The sequence below is a fragment of the Macrobrachium rosenbergii genome, chromosome 48, assembly GCF_040412425.1.
Source record: "Macrobrachium rosenbergii isolate ZJJX-2024 chromosome 48, ASM4041242v1, whole genome shotgun sequence".
Taxonomy (NCBI): Eukaryota; Metazoa; Arthropoda; class Malacostraca; order Decapoda; family Palaemonidae; genus Macrobrachium; species Macrobrachium rosenbergii.
In genome coordinates this window covers 5,243,002-5,263,219 of record NC_089788.1, presented here as the reverse complement: position 1 = coordinate 5,263,219, position 20,218 = coordinate 5,243,002, and positions in this window count along the sequence as shown.

Below are 20,218 nucleotides of genomic sequence, written 5' to 3'. Positions count from 1 at the left end.
AAAGCTCGAACAATTGATAGATTGGATTATAAAAGAACAGGTGTACTTGGGATCCAACACATTTAAAGAATTAGTGGACCTACCAAAACAAGAGCATATATTTGAAAGGTTTTTACAAAAGATCAGATGGATGGGTGAGGTATGCCTTAGTTTAACCAGACCACTGAGCTGATTAGCAACTCTCCTAGAGAGGGCTGGGTTACTTAGCAACGGGACCTACAGCTTATTGTGGAATCCGAACCACATTATACTGAGAAATGAATTTCTATCACCGGAAATGAATTCCTCTGATTCCTCGTTGACCGGCCGGAGACTCGAACTCGGGCCTAGCAGAGTGCTAGCCGAGAACTCTACCGACTCGTCCAACGAGGAACTAGGGGGAGGGTGGGGGGGGGGGATGCAAGGAATAGCAATAGGTGGAGGAAGTTGACTCGAGCGGCCGACCCTGCTATACAGTGGGATTAATAAGGTCGAAAGAAGAAGAAGAAGAAGACAAAAGATTAGGCCCAACGGCTCGGAAGCAGGGAAGGGTCAATTAAAGGATTATACAGGGTAAGAGACTGACCACCAAAAATGACCGTGGAAAGAATAAGCTGATAACACGTGTTTATAAAAGTAATAGATTTATTATTATTATTATTATTATTATTATTATTATTATTATTATTATTATCATCATTCTTTTTTTATTATTCTACATCATCATACTACTTTTTATTATTATTATTATTATTATTATTATTATCATCATCTTTTTTATTATTATTCTACTACTACTACTACTACTACTACTACTACTATTATTATTATTATTATTATCATCATCTTTTTTATTATTATTCTACTACTACTACTACTACTACTACTACTACTACTACTACTACTACTACTACTACTACTATTATTATCATTATTATTATTATTATTATTATTATTATTATTATTATTATTATTCAGTTTGCTATATAAAAAGATTCATCAGCAAATTATTGGGTTAACCATCATCAGATTTAAAGTGCTTCCTTTTCCTATGACCGAATGATTGATTCGGCATAAGGCTAGTGGCCAGTAAAATCATGAAGACAGGTGCCGTCATACCAGTTACTAATTTAACCTCCGAAATTTGGTATTGCTACGCTGCAGATGCCAAACATTAATAATTGATTTATGGTTCCCGAGTAACTTGAAAAGTGAGCTGTTTGCTAGATTTTTCTCCATATTTGTGCTTTAATGGCAGAATAAGGAGAAAGGGGATTGGTCAGCATATTCCAGAAAATTCACACGACCAGAGTATATCTAGAAGAAAAACTATAACAAAATAAGAGCACATAGCCCATTTCGCCAAAGTAGAATGGCGGCCATTTTGGAAAATGGCCGCCGTGGCTGCCCAAGGGACAAAATCGGGTGGCTCCATATCTAGAATTGTTCGGAACACATTTTCCTACATGTGTACCAATTTTGGTTCTTTTGTGAAAAAATGAACAATTGGTCTGAAATATTGAACTGTGCTGCAGGACCAGAGGGAGAATTCGGGAGTATGGAAAACAAGAAGTAAGATGGATGGTGGGGGGCGCTGATTACATAGTAAAAGGTCGTTGTCAAGTGAATTGATTACTAATTATTTGTGTCTGACTGGAGTTCGATTCCAGGGCAAGGAGAAACGACTTAGGCATGAGTCGATATATCCTGATGTGCTCCACTGAATTGATAGACTCTGTTATTTGTGTCTGACTGGAGTTCGATTCCAGGGCAAGGAGGAACGACTTAGGCACGTTTTGATAAATCCTGGTGTGCTCCAGATGACCTGATCAGTGAATTAGGTGTCTGGTAGGGGGTGGTTGTCAGAGTAGAGAAGGGCACGGGCTTGCAACCGCATCCCAGAAATACTTGTTGAAAACCCGAATGAAATACTGACAGGAGACTATCTTTTAAGAGGAGAAATATGCATATATATATATATATATATATATATATATATATATATATATATATATATATATATATTTTTCTGACTCACATCAGGATCGAACCCAGGTCTTTCAATCGAAAGGCAAGGGCGCTGCCCACTAGGGTTCGATCCTGATGTGAGTCAGAAATTTATTTCTGTTCCACACGTGATTGTGTGCGATTATTTCTCATTATTTATATATATATATATATATATATATATATATATATATATATATATATATATATATATATATATATATATATATATATATATATATAAGCATTAAGCTACAAACGTCCTTTAATATCCAATTCGCTCTACCTCGGAAATAATATATTTTCATATATGTTACCGAAGGGGAATTTTTTAGTTGATAATAAGTTCGTCGTCCCGTGGGCTCGAACCAGCGAAGGACAAGAACTCAGGACTACAGTGACACCTTAACCCACAAAGCCAAGAAGTGTATATGAATCACGGTGATGTGATAAAATTTCATTCATATATAATTATACTGTATATATATACACATACATACCATAAATAAATACATATGCAGTTGCACACAGTTTTACGTGCGTATACATACACACGCATACATTTTCCGGATCCCGTTAACGACGAAAGCCGTCGGCGCGCCAACCCTTTATTTATTAGTCATGCAGAAAGTCATGCGAACGCCCGCAGCGGCTTTGATGTTGAAACTTCTTGAATGGCACCAACATCTGTTGTGAATTCTCTTCTGAACAGGAGGAGGAGGAGGAGGAGGAGGAGGAGGAGGAGGAGGAGGAGGAGACGATGAAAACCTGTTGCAGCGGCCGATTAGAGTCGGAGTACCTGGCAGACACACGATTTCAACCTCCCTGTCAAAAACTTTCCTTCTGTAACTTGCGCACCTGTATACCTGCTTGTACCTGCTTGTACCTGCTTACTCTTCCTCTCGCACGTACGTCTTCCTCCTTAATCACCTTATGTCCTCCTCCTCCTCCTCCTCCTTCTCTCTCTCTCTCTCTCTCTCTCTCTCTCCTCTCTTAGATCTGCCCACTTTTTCTTCACCTGTCGGCCACTAAACATACCCACATACACCCATGGCCATCCTCTTTGCCCTCTCCTCCTTCCCCCCCCCCCTTCCTTCCTCCCTCCTCCTTGCAATGTAAATCTGCCTCCTACTCCTCCTCCTCCTCCTCTTCCATCTCCCACCTACATCTCTTTCTCCCCATCATCCCAGTAAGGGAGCAACAGCTGGTCAGCCCTAATATGGATGTGAATCTGCATCGTGTTGTCGGGTCACGAGGTGGGGGGTGAGAGAGAGAGAGAGAGAGAGAGAGAGAGAGAGAGAGAGAGAGAGAGAGAGAGAGAGGGAAGAGTTGAATGGAGGGTGGGTTGGTGGTATGATCTGAGGGAATGCAGATGCTCAAGTTTGAGAGGAGGAGGAGGAGGAGGAGGAGGAGGAGGAGGAGGGGGAGGAGGAGGAGGAGGAGGAGGAGGGGAAGGAGGAGGAGGGGAGGGGGAGGAGAAATATAAGGTCATAGAACAGGTGAGCCGAGAAAGATGTCTGATGATTGATATTGGGAAGGTAAGGTTGTGATTTCGATTATGATCGATTGACGAAGAGAGAGAGAGAGAGAGAGAGAGAGAGAGAGAGAGAGAGAGAGAGAGAGAGAGAGAGAGAGAGACCTTCATGATTCTAGTAATATTGTCTGAATAGAATCCCCCCCCTCTAGACAAAAAAAAATTATAATATGATAATGGAAATTCTTATATATATATATATATATATATATATATATATATATATATATATATATATATATATATATATATATATATATATATATATACATTACAATACAACACAGTCGGAAAATTATATATATAACCGGAATTCTTGTTTTTATATATATAAAGTAAATTTACAAGTCGGAATAACTGGAATTATTGTTTTTCACAATGGATTATTACACCAGCAGATGGATTTATTGGTGCTTGCGTGATTGCCTTCGTCGCCGTTATGCGTGAGTTGTGCTTTTAATCCAAGTCGGACATAAAATTTTCTTAGCAGACTTTTTCTGACGTTGTCTTTGTTGTCTTTGTTCGAGATAGTTTTCATTTGTTAGGGTATTAAGGAGATTTCCTTCAGCGATTGCTTTTATATACAAATTCAACTTATTTTCCCTTGAGCGCTTCTAAAATAACTATTTTTTTTAATTAAAAATTGGTGAGTCCAGTAGAAATGAATCTCTCTCTCTCTCTCTCTCTCTCTCTCTCTCTCTCTCTCTCTCTCTATCAATCTCATCCCTCATATGTGATCTTTTCCGATTCTTTGCACTCCAACATCAAGGTTAAAATGGCATGCTTCGTTGACCCCTCCTTTTGTAACGCCAAGAGGCATTCATTCCATCCGCAGTTTCGCCCTGTCATTGAGAGAAAAGCACCTGGAGAAGCATTCTGGAATCCTTCCCAGGATCCTGTGTGCAAAGCGACCCTGTCCTCTCTCTTCTCTCTCTCTCTCTCTCTCTCTCTCTCTCTCTCTCTCTCTCTCTCTCTCTCTCTCCCCCAGCTAGACGAGGAGGCATCAGCTTTCGCTATCTCGATTTCGCATCTCAAAAAAAAAAAAAAAAATTAAATAAAAAGATAAAAAGGTTGCGTAGTATCATATTTTCGCGTCATATTACAATTTAATTTGGGTTTCTTTTTTTTTTTTTTAAGATCATTCTCATGGGTGGTTGGGAGTGTTTTGGGGGGGTGAGGCTGGGGTGTTTCGTCGCACCTCTCTCTCGGTGGCGTGGCCTGGAATTTGCCTGGAAATTGGCAGGTGCGAAACGGTCTCCTTAATGATAAGCGTTGATCGACGAAAGCCGTTACGGTCCGTGTCCGGTCGTGTACGCGATCTCTATCGGGGGCGAGAGAGGGACGGTCCCGGGTCCCTCTAATTCCTTTCTACTCTTGTGGTGAGATAGATAGATTGCGATAGATAGATAGATATATGCACAGATAACGATTCTATCAAGCGATTCCGTCAGGGCTGAAGAGGCGTTGGGAAGGGATCAGCGAAAACTGGTTTTAATAAGTAAAAAGCCACAATAATATATATAAGCGATTGTATTTCTCCCTTTTTTTTGTATTATGGAGAAATACAATCACTCATATACATTATTGTGGCTTTTTACTTATTGTTTCCGATCACTTTATAGTGATGCACCATAGAAAAAACTGGTTTTTGTTTAGTGTTTTTTTTTGTAGGTTTATTTGCCATTGCAGTATTTGTTCACTGTAGTAATTCCTTGGAGTTTTAAGAAGCCTTTGGGATACTCAAGTATTGTTGATATTTTATCAGCCAATAATATTATCAATTCAAAAATATTTCACGTTCAGCAGGCATGGGTTAGATTCACCTCTCCATATTTATCTACCCACATATCTAACCTGTTATGCTTTATTTATTCTCAAGAGGAAAATATAATTCACTTGGAAATCACAAGAAATCGCACTCAAGCTGTAGATAGTTAGTTTATTGACAAAATATACAATGCATTACGTAAGTGACATAAGTTTATACTAAAGTGCATTGTTTTAATTATTACAAAAATAATTAAAATCAAAACAGTTTTTCCTATTTTATATATATATATATATATATATATATATATATATATATATATATATATATACATACATGTATATATATATATTGTCCACAATAAAATACCAAACGTATATATGGTAGGTGAACACTTCTTATGCGAGTATATTATTATTATTATTATTATTATTATTATTATTATTATTATTATTATTACTCAGAAGATGAAACCTATTCACATTGAACAAACCCACCAAAGGAGCCACTGACTTGAAATTCAGTCTTCCAAAGAATATTAAGCTGTTCATGAATAAGAAGTAACAGACGGCAATTGGAAATACAGAAAAAAAGATCCCACTCACTTATAATAAGAAAATAATAATAAAAAAAAATGGATATACCTACATACCTCTGCTGGTTTACGAACCTATCATTCTTCTACGGACGCTTTGATGAGCGTCTCGCCCCCTCTGGCGAACGGCCGGATATCTTATGTGGCAGCACTTGACTGTCATTGGGTTTGCTGATGGCGAGGCTGATTAAATAGATGTCGCTCTCTGGGTATAGAACTTGAGAGATGTATAGACTAAGTGAGCAGGTGATCACCTTCCTTTCTTTATTAGTAAAGTAAATTCTCTCTCTTTTTTTTTGATGGAATTGTCAATGTTATTTTGTTTTCTGTGCTGGAGGAGATGGGTGCATTGCAGGTTTTTATTTTCAGTGTTGTTAAATTATGCACATTTGCGGTTTGTTTGTGTTAATGTAATATGTATATTTATATATGTATGTGTTTAAATATATATATATATATATATATATATATATATATATATATATAATTATATATATATATATATATATATATATATATATATATATATATATATATATATATATATATATATATATATATATATATATATTAAAAGTATTTTTGTATTTTTCTTACCTGACCACTTTTACAGTTAAAGATTTTTACTTAAAAAAAAATTTTGAAAAATGAAAATATTACAAACAAAATTATATATATATATATATATAGATAGATAGATAGATAGATAGATAGTTAGATAGATAGATAGTTAGATAGATAGATAGATATGTGTATGTGTATGTAAAGTAATGCATATGTATTTATGTCTGTGTAACACAACATCCTGATCTTGTCTCTTTAAAAAAGGGATGCCACGTTTACTTGAAGTCTTAAATCCTGTAATTAGCTTTTACTTTTTTTCGTCTCTTCCAAGTTAGTGGAACCCGGTGCTTACATTATTATTAAAAAAAATAATAAAAATATTCACAATCTCTGAGTCGGTGTTCAGTAAATTTATCTCCCAGCAACTCAAGTTTTACTAAGCACTTTTTATTATTCGTCTGTTTGGGATGAATCTTAGTGATAATATCCTTTTTTTTTTTTTTAGCTGATGCCTTAGATAAGATGGCAGCTTTAGAGGCTTCTGTTCTATCTACTACCTTCTTAATATAGCTGTCTCCCCGTAGGGAGGTTAGTGCCGTCAGTGCACCTCACGGGGTGCGCTGTAGGCATTACTAAAGGTTCTTTGTGGCGTTCCTTCGGTCCTTAGCTGCAACCCCTTTCATTTCTTTTCCCGTGCCTCCATTCATATTATCTTTCTTCCATCTTGTCATCCACCCTCTCCTAACAATCATTTCAAAGTGCAACTGCGAGGTTTTCCTCCTGTTACACCTTTCAGGTCTACCTACTCTCAATTCCTTTCTAGCGCTGACCTTTGACCTCATAGGTCCCAGCGCTTGACCTTTGGCCCAAGCTCAATATTCAGTTAAATATAATTATTTATTAAGTTTTCGAAACTTCACTCGACTTCCGACGCTTAGAACTTTAATTAGACATTTCTTGACGTCAACAGCAATGCAAGATATAGCGGGAAACTTCATATCTTTGTTACATTTCAATTGTCATTTCTTAAAATGCACTCTCATTTTGAGTCTTAAAAGCATCATTGCGGTCGCTCATGGTATAACTAAGGCATTCGACAGCCTGACAAGTCACTGTTCATAGAGCTTGGTTTTAGTTCTCTGTAAAAGAAAATATTGTGCCGGTTTTGTCTGTCGGTCCGCACTTTATTCTGTCCGCATTTTTTTTCTATCCACCCTCAGATCTTAAAAACTACTTAGGGAAGAGGGATGCAAATTGGTATGTTGATCATCCACCCTCCAGACACCAAACATACCAAATTGCAGCCCTCTAGCCTGAGTAGTTTTTATTTTATTTAAGGTTAAAGTTATCCACAACAGTGCTTATGGCAACGATACAGGACTGGCCACCACTGGGCCGTGATTAAATTTTCATGGGCCGCGGCACATACAGCATTATACCGAGACCCCCGAAAGGTAGATCTATTTTAGGTGGCCTTGATTATACGGTGTAGCGGCTGTACAGAAAACTCGAATTCTGCGCCGAAGAATATTCGGCTCATTTTTTATTTGTTTTTGTTTTGCTTTTCTTTTCTTTTCGTTCAGTTTTTCCTCCTCCTCCTCCTCCTCCTCCTCCTCCTCCTCCTCCTCCTCCTCCTCCTCCTCCTCCTCCTCCTCCTCCTCCTCCTCCTCAGCGGTCATGTCCTATCTATCTCTTTATGTTATCTATGCTTTAGTTGTTGATTCAGCTGTTCTCTCATCTCCTGCATTCGTCTCCCGACCATCCTCCTGTTTTGCTTCTCAACGTATCATTGCATGCGACTGTTTAATTGCCGATCTTGGAAACCATTTGTGAAAGAGGTTACCGCGCAGTCTGTCCACAGCAAGAAATGTAAAAGTTGGAGGATTTAAATCGCGATTCGTAAACAGCGTGAGACATATCGCATCATCTTCAGTTCAGATAATATAATTCAAATCCCTCTAGGAGGACTCGGAATGGGATTAATTTTCGACCTCTTCGCAATTTTCATATTCATTTACAAAATTCCACTCCTCTCTCAAATTTTTCATTTTTCATTTCGTTTCATTAACAATAATTTATCTCTGGGTGACGTGACGTGTCATCTGTGCCTACGTCTGAACTGTGAGTGTAGGCGAACTTGTGCACACATATGCCTCCCCGTTTTATCTTTGCAGTTGTTAAGATATCGGCTCGCGTATCGTTTGTGTGGGGTTGCTGAGAATTGCCTTATCTCCCCGAGGACTTATTTATTCTCCGTAAAACTTATGCTAAGGCGGAGTAGTGAAATTACGTGATTTACCTTACGGCCGCGTCGCTGAGTCATCGGTGCATATCACCGCTGATAAGTATTTCTTTCAAATATTCTTTTATTGTTTTTGTTTGTTTTCTTAGTTTTCTGAAAAGAAAACTATTGTGCCGGCTTTGTCTGTCCGTCCGCACTTTTTTTTTTTTTTTTTTTTTGTCCGTCCTCAGATCTTAAAAACTACCGCGGCTAGAGGGCTGCAAAATGGTATGTTGTTCATCCACCCACCAATCACCAAACATACCAGATTGCAGCCCTGTAGCCTCATTAGTTTTTATTTTATTTAAGGTTAAAGTTAGCCATAATCGTTCTTCTGGCAACGCAACAACACGGGCCACCACGGCCGGTTGAGTTTCATGGGCCGAGACCACCGAAAGACAGATCTGTTTTCGGTGGCCATGATTAAAAGATGTACAGAAAACTCGATTGCGCCGAAGAAACTTCGGCGCATTTTTTACTTGTTTTTTTAGGTATTTAAGGAAAAAATACTGTTGACGCTATTATCCAGCCATTGCCAGGTGTCAATTTTGAATTAAATGACAATGAAGATTTTCAAGTTTGTAGAAGAGACAAGTCGCACGTAGGTAATATTTTCATTAATCGTCTTTCCTATTAACTGAAATGCTCAAAGGTCGCAATAATAGTCTTACTTAGGTGTAATACTTATAAAGTCTTTATAACTCATAAGACGTATATACTGTATTGATTAAGGTCGGATCAGGCATTGTATAGTTTAAATATGCAGTTGACTGAATTAAAATGTTCTTGAAATAATTGTACGTATTCCCCTTTAACCTTCTGTTACCTCTTTCAAATGAACTCCATATTCTATGGAAGTTTGAATTTCAAGCCAACGGCCCTTTGGTGGGCTTGTTCCATATGAATAGGGTTCATCTTCTGAATAATAATAATAATAATAATAATAATAATAATAATAATAATAATAATAATAATAATAATGAATAATAATAATAATAATAATAACCTTTGGAAGCTTGAATTTCAAGCCAGTGGCCCCTGTGGTGGGCTTGTTCCATATGAATAGGGTTCATCTTCTGAATAATAATAATAATAATAATAATAATAATAATAAAGTTCCATATGAATAGGGGTTGTCTTCTGAATAATAATAATAATAATAATAATAATAATAATAATAATAATAATAATAGTGACGAGTTTGTTGTCTTTCGAGAAATGCATTAAAGGAAGAAGACCCTACAAGAAGACTCTTTTTTTTTATTTGTTTCTTCTATCCACCTGAGGAAGAAAGAGAAAGGTAATTTTGAGGCTGATAAGGAGTAATGTCAACAAACCACTCACTACCTTTAGATGTTATTTGCAGTCAGATTAAGCAAGGACCCATTAAGCTATCTGCTGCTGACTTTCAAATCCTTCAGCCAAACATTTTTTTTTTTTATATAACCTTTTGAAGCATGGAAGTTGTTTGTCGAGTTATCCTTGTTTATTTGTGATGTATTTGTCCTCTCTCTCTCTCTCTCTCTCTCTCTCTCTCCACTTTTTTTCCTCATATGGGCAGGTGTGCAAACGCTGGTGATTCCTGCTTTGCAAATAATGGCTAATAATGGCCGTTTAGGCCGGTTCTTAGTAGATGTTTACTCATTTTGAAGAAGAAGAAAATAATTTCGTTATTCAATTACGAGGACTTTTGTCCCGTGCTAAGAAGAGAATGATGTCAACTTTTGAGGACAAAAGGCTTTTGTTTATATTGTTTCATTTTGTATATCTTTCCATCGAAATTGATTTTAGGTAAATTTTACATTTACATTTAACCTGCACGTAGTTTGGAATGCCCTTTCTTTCAGGCTAACATGATATGAGGAAATTCAAATCTGTTTCCTGGGTTTGCAAAGAAACCAAGAATGATTTTAAGTATTGAAAATTCTTTGATACATGAGAAGCTGTTATTATTCTATATATATATATATATATATATATATATATATATATATATATATATATATATATATATATATATATATGTGTGTGTACATATACACACACATACGGTTCCCATGGTTAAATGGTCAATTACCTCTACTACCTCTACTCACTAGGGGATGACCAGAGTTCGAACCCACTGCCTAAAATGTATTCAGACTTTTCGAGAGCTACCTCTAGCACAGGGGAAAGAGGTAGTATTTTGAGGAGAATTCCTACAGAAATTTGTGGTTTGGGAAGGGTTGTTCATACGAATTTGTGCCATTATTATTATTATTATTATTATTATTATTATTATTATTATTATTATTATTATTATTATTAAGAAGAAGAAGAAGAAGAAGAAGAAGAAGAAGAAGAAGAAGAAAAAGAAGAAGATTTCATTGATACTTGAAACATAGATTTTAGGAGGATTGCTTCAGAAATTTGTGTTTTGTGAAGGGTTGTCCATACGAATTTTTGCGATTATTATTATTATTATTATTATTATTATTATTATTATTATTATTATTATTATTATTATTAAGAAGAAGAAGAAGAAGAAGAAGAAGAAGAAGAAGAAGAAGAAGAAAAAAAGAAGATTTCATTGATACCTGAAACATTGTTTTTAGGAGAATTAATTCAGAAATTTATGTGCTGGGAAAGGTTGTCCATCAGAATTATTATTATTATTATTATTATTATTATTATTATTATTATTATTATTATTATTATTATTATTATTAGTATTATTATTATTATTAAGAAGAAGAAAAAGAAGAAGATTTCATTGATACTTGAAACATTGTTTTTAGGAGAATTAATTCAGAAATTTATGTGTTGGGAAAGGCTGTCCATCAGAATTATTATTATTATTATTATTATTATTATTATTATTATTATTATTATTATTATTATTATTATTATTATTATTATTATTATTATTACTAAGAAGAAGAAGAAAAAGAAGATGATTTTATCAATACTTGAAATATAGTTTTTAAACTAAATTTCTAAGAACACGTTCCTTGCAATTTTTGAGAAGGCAAGATTTAAAAATCAATGAAGTGTTTATACATTAACAGCCGAGTTATCATCCAGAATAAAGCAAAAATTGAAGCTGGTTTATTGTACAATAACATTCGATTCACACGGCGTAGTAAGATAATTTTACCGTTATTATTTACCCGTTGCTTTAAATGTTGTTGTAACTGAAAGTAGAAAGTCGACTGCGGTTATTAAATTTGTTTCAGCTTTTCACAATTTTTTGTAATTTTATGTTGTTTCTCCAATTCATTTCTATTTGTCTTTTTAAACTTTCAGAACTAGGAAAGATTTTTTGAATAATACTTTCTATACTTTTATACTTATCGGATAATTCATATCATTTTGGTTTTTATTTTTTATTTATTTTTTTTACAGTTCATTTTACATGTAAATTCCTAACGTCTCTTCTCGCCTATTACACATTTGATTTACACCGTGACGAAGTGAATTGTTCTTTAATATTTTGAGTGTGTTATTATGACAGTCTTGTCAAGTTTTAGCCAGTTTTTTTTTTTTTTTGGAAGCTTTTATGTCTTAAACCGCAAATGCATCTTTTATATCTTTGCCGTGAGAAATAAAAAAGATATCGTCTCTTTCCTTGTTTCCTTTTTCAAGATTTGACCGACGAATTATTGCTATATATAATATATATGCATATATATGTATATATATATAAATTATATAAATTTCTGACTCACATCCGGATCGAACCCAGGTTGGCAGCGGTCTCGTCTTTCGATTGAAAGACCTGGGTTCGACCCCGATGTGAGTCAAATTTATTTCTGTTCCACGCGAGATTGTGTGTTGATTATATTTTATATATATATATATATATATATATATATATATATATATATATATATATATATATATATATATATATATACACACATATATGTATATGTGTATTTATTACCGAGTAGAAGTGCAGAACAGTAATATCGGAAAGGTCCGTCCAAGGCCAGAATTCTCAAACCAGAATTGTATAGAATAGACGACGTAGATTAGGAACCGTTCACCAGAATATCTGGTAGCAATTGAAAAAGAATTTTTTTTTTTTTTTTGCTCTCAATCGGATCGTGACAACCCGGTGACGGTGGTTGAGAATCAGTGAGGAGATTAATGAGTATCATTGATAATGGTTTCAGACTCTCAAGACTGATTTGGTGGTTTCATGAAAATAGGAAAAGATAAACAAATTTGTCGAGGAGAGAGAGGGAATGTATGTGAAAGTAGGTCAGAGAGATTGTTGCAATTGTGCATAGATATTGTTTTGTTTAAAATAATGAAAACCTTGCTTAATGATATGCAATATAAGTAATAGCGTTCTGCATTAGTGAGGAGAATGGAATTTGAAAGTGGTTGAAGATCATTTTAATACTGTACATTGATTACTGGGTTAGTGTTGCAAAGTTGCAATGAATGGTGAAATACGAAGATACCACAGCAAGAAAAATTACTAATAAATGCCAAGAATTTGTAGACCGAAAATGCATGGGAAATTTGTGACCCGTGAGAACAATTTAAAGGGACGCAAAAAGCAAAACAGATCTTATTGGCGATACTGGTTTATTGAAGTTGAGCGCCGTAAGTGTGAAAGGAAAATATCAAAGACATCACTAAAGTAAAAAATGCACCGGAGTTTCTTCGGCGCAGTCGAGTTTTCTGTACAGCCTCTACGGCGCATAACCAAGGCCGCCAAAAATAGATTTATCTTTCAGTGGTCTCGGTATAATGCTGTATGAGCCGTGGCCCATGAAACTCTCAGCCGGACGTTGTGGCCTGTCTTTAATCTTAAACAAAATAAAAACTACTGAGGCTAGAGGGCTTCAATTTGTTATGTTTGATGATTTTAGGGTGGATAATGAAGATATCAATTTGCAGCCCTCTGGCCTCAGTAGTTTTTAAGATCTGAGGGCGGACAGAAAAAGTGCGGACAGAATAAATTGCGGACGGACAGAAAAAGCCGGCACAATAGTTACTAAAAAGGAAGAGACAAATGAACTTTGACTGTGAAGAAAAACATCAACGTGGATCAAATTTAAATGTGGTGGTTTGGACAAGCAACAGGTATTGCTGTAACTAGAGCCATGCAAGTGACGTAAGATTCTAATCTTTTTAGGCCAAGGAAGTTAGATAAACAAAGGGAGTGTTGGGGTAACGGAGGAGTCTTGAAAATGCGAGCATATTAATTATTAATTAAATGGCGCAGTAAACGGAGCGTTGGGTGGGTAGAGGACTTCTATAAAAAAATTACTTTGTAGATCAGGAAGTTATTTGGGTATGGGTATCACCCATGACTCAGCTGTTTATAAGAGTAAATTAGACGTTGTGGATGTGGGTAAATATATATATATATATATATATATATATATATATATATATATATGTGTGTGTGTGTATATATATATATATTATATATATGTGCTGTCCCGTCAAGGATCACGTGACTAAATGTACTGCAAGAGCCAGAAGAAAATAATAAAAGACATAAGTAGCCTACCTAGAGTTTTCGTGTATATAATATAGACTTCTTTAGGTTACTGTACCCTGAAGAAATGTGTATTAGATACGCGAAAGGGCTAGGTACTTATGCCTTTTATTATTTCTTTTGGTTTTTATATATATATATATATATATATATGTATATATATATATATATATATATATATATATATATATATATATATATATATATAATATATGTATATTATATTATATTATATTATATTATATTATATTATATTATATTTGTATATAAACTTCTGACTCACATCAGGATCGAACCCAGGTCTTTCAATTGAAAGACAAGACTACTGCCTACCAAGCCATGACTTCCTGATGTGAGTCAGAAATTTATTTCTGTTCCACACGTGGTTGTGTGTTGATTATTTCCAATATATATATATATATATATATATATATATATATATATATATATATATATATATACATATACACATACATACATACATACACAAACAAACACTCAGTGAATATATGCTTCCATTTCTTCCTTTAGAAAACCTGACATCTGCGTCGGATTGTCAGATCTAGTTCTCGCTTTTTATACACAAGACTTTGAACCTGAGGTTGCGGACTGAACTTCTTCCGTTCGACACCGTAAATCAATTTGGGGGAAAAAGGGAGCTTATATCCCCCTAATGGGAACAATATGGTTCGTTTGCTCGCGGGTGTAGAACATTCATCTAAGAAGAGGCAGGCGCTGCTCTATCTAAGCCTTTATGAATGCACCCTCAAATCAGCTGATTTCTCAAGCGGCTGTAAATTGGGTTGCCTGACGTGCAATGGCGCGCAGTATAGAGATAAGAGGCAGCATGAAGGCGTGTAAGAACTACGTAATTTATATTGTGTTCTTGCTTAGGCGATTCCCGACGACGTTTGTTCCTCGAGTTTTCTGGGCTCTCTCAGACAGTGGCTTGTTCTCAAGGCAGGAGCCCGTGCTTGCATAAGGTTAGGTTAATTTGTATGTCAAAATTTTGTAATTCAATTAAATTAAGGTGATTGTGTATAAATAACTTAAATTTTTTCAGGAGTTTTTGTGCTTTGGGAATTAAAGGTAGATTATATAATCAAATAAACTAAATATTTTTTTTTTAAATTAACTTTTTATTTTTATCAATTGATGGTAAAATTAAATGAACTTTTTATTTGTATCAATTGATGCTTAAATTAAATGCATTTACAGATCCATTTTTTATTTGGGGAATTCAAGGTAGATTTTATAATAAAATAAATTGTAAATATTTACAATATTAACTTTTTTATTTTTATCAATTGATGCTTAAATTAACTAAATTTACAGATTCCTAATGGGAAATAGAACTTCAGAATTTCATCATAAGTTAAATCTATGCAGTCCTGGAAAATGCTCCGTGGAAGCCAAAGAGTATTAGTTTTCTGTAAGAGAAAACCATTGTGCCGGCTTTGTATGTCCGTCCGCACTTTTTTCTTGTCCGCAATTTTTCTGTCCGCCCTCAGATCTTAAAAACTACTGAGGCAAGAGGCGTGCAAATTGGTATGTTGATCATCCACCCTACAATCATCAAACATACCAAATTGCAGCCCTCTAGCCTCAGTAGTGTTTATTTTATTTAAGTTTAAAGTTAGATATAATCGTGTTTCTGGCAACGGTATAAGATAGGCAACCACCAAGCCGTGGTTAAAGATTCATGGGCCGAGGCTCATACAGCATTATACGGAGACCACCGAAAGATAGATATATTTTCGGTGGCCTTGATTATGCGCTGTAGCGGCTGTACAGAAAACTCGATTGCCCCGAAGAAACTACGGCGCATTTTCTACTTGTTTATAAGCACACGAATGACTTGTTTGATGTTCTTGAAAATCTGGATATTTGTTTTTACCAATTGTTGCATTAATTTGAAATTACTTTCTTATACACTCCCACCTTATTTTGTTGATTTGTATAAGAATGATTTACTTTCCAAACATTTTACTTATAGTGTAACTTGCATCATTCACCCCTTGTGTTTTACTTATCTGCATAAAGTAATCTATTCCTTTGGTTTTACTTGAAATAAATTAGGTTTTATTTGTTACTTATTGTTACTCATTGAAAATGTACTTACGTATATCTCATTGATTTTGTCGCCGTATTGTTTTCATGAATGTTGGGTAGTGTAAACGATAGCCTACTATATTGATGTATATCTTAATTTATTTATTTTTTATCTCCATATTGTCATCATAGAAATTGGGTAGTGTATACGATACTACAGTATATTTACGTATATCTAATTTATTTATTTTATCACCATATTGTCTTCGTGAATTTTGGGTAGTGTGTACGATACTATATTTACGTATATCTCATTTATATATTTTATCACCATATTGTCTTCGTGTATTTTGAGTAGTGTGTACGATACTATATTTACGTATATCTCATTTATTTATTTTTATATCATCTCATTTATTTATTTTTATATCCATGTTGTCCTCATGGAAATTGGGTAGTGTGTACTGGCACCTGTGGTAACGGGTGTAGTACACGCATCATGGCAGTTGAATTGAAGGTTCAGTAAGAGAATGCATGAACTGGTGTGCCTCAGTGCTTGAGCTGTTTTGTTAGACAGAAATGAAGCAGTCAGGCATCTTTTTTTCTATGTAAGAATTATATTTAGGATTAATTTGTAAGATTTACAGCGCCCAGATAATATATTTTGAACAGTAACATTTTACTCGTAAAGGTAGATTTTGTAATCGAATAAACTATTATATTTCTTTAGTTAAATTTTTTATTTTTATCAGTTGGTGTTTACGGGGAAAAACAAAGGACAGTTACTAATACGTTCTTCCTTTCTTTGACTCCATCTCTTTGACTCTGTCTTCATAATACACTCCATTTTTTAAAATTAAGTGTTTAATCATATCCGTATTTCATCTATCTTATCCGAGTATGCTGCCCTAAAATGGAAAACTGCAGTAGCCGCCAAATTTTCGAAATTGACACATGCCACCTATTGGGCTCGTGAAACACTAATACACAAGTTACTGCAGTTTCAGAATGATTCTTCAATGCTTTACTTAGGGGTCCAATTTGCAGTATCTGCAAAATTTTCGAAATTGAAATATGCCACCTATTGGGCTCGTGAAACACTAATACACAAATTACTGCAGTTTCAGAATGATTCTTCAGTGTTTTACTTAGGGGTCCCATTTGCGGTATCTGCAAAATCAGTAGTAAGGCAAGGAAAAATGCAGTATCTACCATTTTTCTCAGTTTTGTATTTTTGCAGATACTGCAGTCTTCCATTTTAGGACTGTATGTTGTTCTCACTTTTCCCACGTCAGACTCAAATGCTCAACTTTTCCTCTTCAAATAAATACTTTCACTTGGCTTCAAATAACCAGTTATTAGATATACCTCCAGCCACACCTCGTCTTGCCATTGAGTTCATCAACTCAGTCTTCAGACGGAAAACAAGAGGTTAAAAATAAAATAAAAAAAAAATGCTCTATGAAGTTTAATTCACAATCAAGCAAACTTTTCTTCGCAATTTTCGCGTCCCAAACTTTATTTTATGAAATTGGTTGACTGTCGACCATGGTGGTCGCAAGCGGTATTGAGAAGGGCGTGAGCGGATCATCGTCACGTCAAAACACAGGCTAATGTGTGTATAATATATATATATATATATATATATATATATATATATATATATATATATATATATATATACACTTATACACATACACACACACATACTTACATACAGTCACAGAGCTGGAATAAAGAATAATTCGGGAGTTGACCAAACTCTTTAAGTGTTTTCACACCCCCTCAGGGTTCAAGTGCAGGTGTGAAAACTCGAAAGTGCTTGGTGAACTTACACACACACACACACACACACACACACACACACACACATATATATATAATAAATAATCTTCCGGTCACTTTTTACCAAGATATGTGTGTAGTATTTCTTAACTACAGGCTTCCTTAACTTCTCGATTTCTTCACAATTTGGAAACGCCTGTCACCACGAAGCCCAGAACCGATTTAAGAAAGAAAGGAAGTTCTTCAGATGCCCTGTCGAGATTCGATAATATTTACAGTATATATATATATATATATATATATATATATATATATATATATATATATATATATATATATATATATATATATATATATATATATATTTGCACATATTACATATATGTGTGTAAATATATATTTGTGTGTGTCAGAGAGAGAGAGAGAGAGAGAGAGAGAGAGAGAGAGAGAGAGAGAGAGAGAGAGAGAGAGTAGTTAATGAAGTTAACTTTAATTGGAACAATCTATACCCTTGGTATCATTTGGTAATTTCAGTTCTTTCATTTGAATATTTGTCTGATTTTTTTTTTTTTTTTTTGAAGAAGTAGAATAAATGGTCTTAGTTATTTTCCTAAGTCTCAGTTTAATCTCAACGAAGTTACAGATGAATTAAGTACCGTGTGAAAGAACTTTAATGGCACATTGTCTCTCCACTTGACAAATTTCCCTCGAGGGAAGAAAATAAACTAGTTAATGATGTAATTTGTGAAATTACCCCCTTTTGACACCTGGTTATAAATTCTCTCTCTCTCTCTCTCTCTCTCTCTCTCTCTCTCTCTCTCTCTCTCTCTCTCTCTCTCTCTCTCTAATCTTCCCAGGAGGAGAGGTGAATGTACATTATGTTTTTACCTTTAAGAGTTTGTTGTCCTCAAGATCATTTATATGGATTTGTATTCGAACGGATTTATTCTGCAATTTTTATTTTCAGTGTATGTATGTAATATATATAATATATATATATATATGTGTATATATATTAATATATATATATATATATTAATATATATATATATATATATATATATATATATATATATATATATATATATATATATATAGAGAGAGAGAGAGAGAGAGAGAGAGAGAGAGAGAGAGAGAGAGAGAGAGAGAGAGAGAGAGAGAGAGAGAGCATATTTGCCTTTGGAGGTAAAGCTCGAAATACACTGTACATATGACAGTGACATTTAGGCATAATAATTTGCTTTATTAATTTTTTTTACAACTGTGTCATAGTGTAAGAAAGCATCTACACCGATTTAAACATAATGTTGTGTGTTTGTGTAATTCTTTGTATCCAAAGAGCTTAATTGTAAGCAGGACTCGACTTGGCGTTTGGTATCCGAAGGTCAAACGATAGTGTCAGTTTTCGATGTCCCTCGTTATCTTACACAGTGCTGGCATATACTGTCTTCGTAGGTTTCACTGTTATTATTATTATTATTATTATTATTATTATTATTATTATTATTATTATTATTATTCAGAAGATGAACCCTATTCACATTGAACAGGCCTGCAGCTGCCGTTGACTTGAAATTCAAACTTACAAAGAATATGGTTTTCATTTGAAAGAAATTACAAAGATGATAGGAAATACTGAAAGAGATCATAAGTTATTAGGAAAAAAGGGTAAATTGACAAATCAATAAATAAATAAGTGAAAATGTAAAAAAAATATTAAAAGTACAAGGAGAATTGTTTTAGATTAATAATGTATTGCATCTTCGCTTGAGCTTCTGAGGTTGTAATTGCGCACCATCCTTAGGGAGACCGTTCCATAGTCCAATGGTGTGAGGAATAAAAACCTAGGTTTCATTCTGTTCTTAATTCCCGCCACCTTTGGGCGAGTGGGTTCCGTTCTCAGCTAGCACTCTGCTGGCCGCGAGTTCAGATCTCCGACCGGCCAATGAAGAATAAGAGGAATTTATTTCTGGTGATAGAAATTCATTTTTCGCTATAATGTGGTTCGGATTCCACAATAAGGTGTAGGTCCCGTTGTTAGGTAACCAGTTGGTTCTTAGCCACGTAAAATAAATCTAATCCTTCGGGCCAACCCTAGAGAGCTGTTAATCAGCTCAGTGGTCTGGTTAAACTAAGGTGTACTTAACTTTTTT